General features: G+C 44.0%; 1 non-coding gene across 1 annotated transcript; it reads right to left on the bottom strand.

Annotated features, from left to right (window-relative positions):
• Positions 1-696: 696 nt before the first annotated feature.
• On the bottom strand, positions 697-780 carry Trnas-gga. The gene is given in 2 exon segments: positions 697-731; positions 741-780. It is a non-coding gene; the product is annotated as a tRNA-Ser (tRNA).
• Between the last annotated feature and the right edge of the window lie 4,758 nt (positions 781-5,538).

The raw sequence follows: 5,538 nt of genomic DNA, 5'->3' as shown, positions 1-5,538 counted from the left end.
TTGGAAACAAGGGAGATAAATATTTCCGATGTGCGTATGGGGTCATATTTCCCCAGAGGTACTAGGTAAGTTAAACAGCTCTGGATCGACTGAGTCTTCTCCTGAGCTTTTACCATTTCCCAGACCCTTCTACTGAACTGCCATAGGATGTAGCGTGATTCATCGCACCAAATCACCCATTCTGGCCGGCCGGAGTGGCCGTGCGGTTCTGGGCGCTACAGTCTGGAGCCGAGCGACCGCTACGGTCGCAGGTTCGAATCCTACCTCGGGCATGGATGTGTGTCATGTCCTTAGGATAGTTAGGTTTAATTAGTTCTAAGTTCTACGCGACTGATGACCTCAGAAGTTAAGTCGCAATAGTGCTCAGAGCCATTTGAACCATTTTTCACCCATTCTCCCTCAAGAGCCGGAACCGGAGAAGTTAGTGATGTAGGCCGCTGGAGAATAGAGCGAAGTCCACGTTCTAACTCATCTCAAAGGTGGTCCGCTGTGATTATGTCTGTGCTATGGATAGGGCAGCGCATTTCAGGAATGTTATTGTCCGCAAACCATTGCTTCACAACTGCTGCTTCACGGAGAGATGCATTGTCAGAAAAATGGATCTGAGTGCTATGGGACTTAACTTCGGAGGTCATCAGTCCCCTAGAACCTAGAACTACTTAAACCTAACTAACCTAAGGACATCACACACACCAATGCCGGAGGCAGGATTCGAACCTGCGACCGTAGCGGTCGCGCGGTTCCAGACTGTAGCGCCTAGAACCACTCGGCCACCCCGGCCGGCATGCATTGTCAGATTTCAGATCTGTTCCTCTATTTGTTCGCAGTACACAATGCTGCAAAATGCATTCACATGCTTCTGCATTTAACACTTTTAAGCGAAATAAGTGATCACATCTCAACCACGAAAAACATCCCAATACCGGAACACCAACTCCTACATACTTTACTTTGAACTGTTGGCACTACACATGACGGCTGTCCAGGTAATCGCCAAATCCAGACCCTTCCACTGAACTGACATAGGATATAGCGTGATTCATCGCTCCAAATCACCCGTTTCGTCATCCACTGCCCTGTAGCGTGGCTCTTTACACCACCTAAAGCGCCATTTGAGGAGCCGCTTGATCATTGCAGCTCACGTCCGCCCCCGGTAGCTGTGTGGTCAGCGCGACGGAATGTCATGCCTGACGGCCTGGTTTCGATTCCCGGCTGGGTCGGAGATTTTCTCCGCTTAGGGACTGGGTGTTGTGTTGTCCTTCTCATCATCGTTTTACCCCCATCGACACGCAAGTCGCCAAAGGGGCGTCAACTCGAAACACTTGCACCAGGTGAACGGTCTACCCGACGGGAGGCCCTAGCCACACTGCATTTCCGTTGTACCCCATTATTTTTAACTCTTTACTAATAGTCTTTATGCAAGCTGGACTGCTGCTTTACAGCCACCTACCACAATGCTCAGTCCTCCCTGTCTGTCGGTACAAGACATCTGCCTGGTTCAAATGGCTCTGAGCACTATGGGACTTAACAGCTATGGTCATCAGTCCCCTAGAACTTAGAACTACTTAAGCCTAACTAACCTAAGGACATCACACAACACCCAGTCATCACGAGGCAGAGAAAATCCCTGACCCCGCCGGGAATCGAACCCGGGAACCCGGGCGCGGGAAGCGAGAACGCTACCGCACGACCACGAGCTGCGGATGCCTGGTCTTGCTTTAGTTGTGCTATTTTTTCGCGTTTCCACTGCACAATAACGTCACCGCCAGTTCTGGACACCTTTAGAACGGCTGAAATGTCCCTGATAGATTTGTTACTCAGGTGACATCCAAAGAGTAGGCCACGAGCGAAGTCACTGAGCTATCCTCACCCACCCATTCTACTATTAAACGATCGGGAAAAAATAATCCATAAAATTTCGATGACAGATGATAGATTGGATGTTTTCTCACTGATCCCTCCCGTTCTTAACACTGCCGCCTGTGATCTACTTGAACCAGCAGGCTCTCGTTCTTGTAACCGGCCAATACGTCAGAAGCGCTGATCTAATATCTTACGGCTGTCTCAGTTACAACTGCGAAGTGAAATTAATTTATTAAATGACAAAGAAATTCCACATTGTTTCAGTACAGTTGTGATAAAGACCCTCTTTCACCGTAGCTCTGAGCACTATAAGTTGATAAAAGTTAGTACCTTCATGTGCTTGTAATTACTGTCGTTGTTTGCTATCTAACAGTACCGTAATTCTGTCATAACAGGTTCAATTTGGTATCATATCCATCTGCTACAAATAAGAATCCATTTGACCACGAACGTCTCTGTAACAGGCTTCTACGAAATCTCATAACTTTCGTGCGCAATTTCTATCACAGCAGATGGTCGGTACAAATCAAAACGTGTTATTACTTTACTGTACTTGGCGGATCGAGCTGCTTCCCTTTCCCTTCGCCGCCTCGCAGTGGTCATCAGGCCCATTCTCCTCACTGCCCATCCACTGCAGAGAAAGTTCTTTATAACGTGGTTATACTGTACCGTCCGGTCGCAACAGCGTGGACCGTGTCTCTGGTCGCTACTTGCCAATACATGTCAGAAGTCACCGTTTGAAGTACTGTCAACCAATGTGAACTAACAGTAGACAACGCAACGCTGTTACCACCATGTTTGATCAAGCTGTGACTGAAGATGAGAGGTCACAAATGGAAGTCAGCCGCTGTCCGTAATTCCAGTGACGCTTCGTAGGCCTGTTACGCACAGTAAGACCCGTAAAATAATACAGAATGTAGCAAAATGCTGCGGTCAAAAAAAGAAATTGAAATACTGACACAGGATTTTCGATAAAATAATCAAAATTTTACAGACAATATAGACACGTTGCCAGAAGATTTTCGGATGGAATACACAGAGTTGCAGTCTCGTATCCAACTAAAAGAAAAATTTGATCATTCATGTACCTTTGTCGGACGTTCACAAATCATGTCTCCCCTTGGTGCGTAGACATTCGTCATATATATATATATATATATATTATGTTACATTAGTTCTATGATTTTGTCCATCCCCTTCTTAACACTCCTACCCGTCAGATATATATATATATATATATATATATATATATATATATATATAGTCAAATGTTACATTAGTTCTATGATTTTGTCCATCCCCTTCTTAACACTCCTACCCGTCAGATATATATATATATATATATATATATATATATATATATATATATATATATATATAGTCAAATGTTACATTAGTTCTATGATCCAGTGTCCCGTTCTTATAACCGGCCAACCCGTCGCACGTGCTTATGGCTACTTCAGCTGAAACTGCGGAACTACAGTTTTAGAGACGTTTAATGAAATTAATTTATGGAAATACAAGGAAATCCTGTGTTATCTCGCTACAGTTGTGATAAAGTACCTTTAGATAATGTTATTAATTGAGTCTCATAAATAAAACAGAAATTAATTCCAACTTGCTGTTTTAGACTAGAGAATCATAAATTAATAAATTCTAAATTACTTACATGTTTCAACTGTATACCTCCGACCCCTTTTTCCAGCTGTTATTGTCAGTGCTAAGTTTATTATGTGCCGCCTAAAAATACTCGCCCTCTTCCAACGTGGCCCAAGTACGCTAAAAGGCTGGAACACCTAATCTAGAAATAACATGCGGATATTATGCAAAAACCAGATTTGGGTTTTACAGCCATATGTATAGATGCACCAGTATTCAGCCACATACATACAGGAGTTACCAAGTGACGTATCAAAATTTTACAGGCTGAGCAATCCATATCCTTCTGAGTAGCACGCAGAAATGTGGTCAGCTGATTGTGCTGTAGTCTTCTAATTACCAAGACCATAAGATTGGCACAGCGCAGGTGTTTAGGTTGCTATGTCGTTGGATGCTGACGAGGTTTGGAGGCTGCTTGGAAGCTAATGACCGAGAGCCAAAAGATCATTTGCAAGTACATTTATGTGATATGCGTTCCAAGGACATTGTAGGAATGCATGGTTTGGATTTTCCACGTGTCATACAAGTCAGAGCGATTCGCCGATTATAAATGTTCAGTGCATCCTGCTCTGATAGGTAAACGTGACGACTGTACAAAAATATAAAATGCTGTTAGTTTAGGCTTACTGAGCTGGAAGGAATTACTGACTTTAAAGTAATGTAGCAGTCGTATGTGGTACCATGAAAAAGAACAATACAGATGTCCCTTACTTCAGAAAAAAAAACATGCAGTTCCATCAGTCGTGAGAAAGGTATGTAGAAGGAAGACATAGAAAGTGAAATACGATCTTCAGCATGCCGCACTCGACCACAAAGAGTAATTAATCCCCCTCTCATCTCCAACATTAATTAAACGTGACAAGTAAGTCGTGGTACAATGGAATCTCACACTCACCAGACAGCCGTCATATAGTGATGAAGAAGGTAGAAAGTATTCTTGTGGCCAAGAATAGACGATTGACAATTCAACAAAGGGCGTTGCGGTCCGAACTTTGTGGATAGCGAGAAGCAAATTGACGCTGCGTAACCCATTACAGGCATGCTGCGTCGACATACGAGGGAACTTGAAAAATTAAGTTACACGTTATTATGACAGGCCAAGTAAATTTTATTGACTGATGCGTTACACTTCAAAGTGCCGCATATATGAAATCTGTTCAAAAAATTCCGGAACATACGTAATTTCGAGCCAGTGGTATGTTGGAGCGAAATGCGGTTGGCATAGGCACACGCCTGTGTTTTGTGGTGTCACCGCCAGACACCACACTTGCTAGGTGGTAGCCTTTAAATCGGCCGCGGTCCTTTAGTATACGTCGGACCCGCGTGTCGCCACTGTCAGTGATTGCAGACTGAGCGCCGCCACACGGCAGGTCTAGAGAGACTTCCTAGCACTCGCCCCAGTTGTACAGCCGACTTTGCTAGCGATGGTTCACTGACAAATTACGCTCTCATTTGCCTAGACGATAGTTAGCATAGCCTTCAGCTACGTCATTTGCTACGACCTAGCAAGGCGCCATTATCATTTGCTATTTATCTTGTGATGCACGTACCGTCAGACCGATGTTTACCATTTATGGATTAAAGTTAAGTATTCCCGAAGCTACGTACTTTTTTTACTAGACTCAATTCCTTTAACTGTTCCAGACCTTACGCCATCCTGCGTGAGCTTAAACGCGTGCCTTTCGGCTACCTCCTAGTGGCTTGGCTGTATTGCCAAGTCACAACATGTTTAATGTGTAACTGCCGGAAGCTTCATTGTTGCATGTCTGTTAGTTATTGTTCAGTGCTGTATTTAGTAGAACGTTATGTCGCACAGGTTGCGAATTTCGAGATGGCAGAGTTAGAGAAGCAACGCCTCTGTATTAAATTTTGCGTCAAACTCAAAAACCTTTATAAAGACACACTAAATGATGCAAGATGCCTACGGTGACGAGTGTTTAAGCCGTACTCACTGTTACGTACGGTTCACACGGTTTAAAAATGGCCGGACGGAAGTTAAAGATGACGCTCGTTCAG

This window comes from Schistocerca piceifrons, chromosome 6 (assembly GCF_021461385.2).
Source record: "Schistocerca piceifrons isolate TAMUIC-IGC-003096 chromosome 6, iqSchPice1.1, whole genome shotgun sequence".
Lineage (NCBI taxonomy): Eukaryota > Metazoa > Arthropoda > Insecta > Orthoptera > Acrididae > Schistocerca > Schistocerca piceifrons.
The sequence above is the reverse complement of the archived record's forward strand: the minus strand, read 5'-3'. Positions and strand labels throughout refer to the sequence as shown.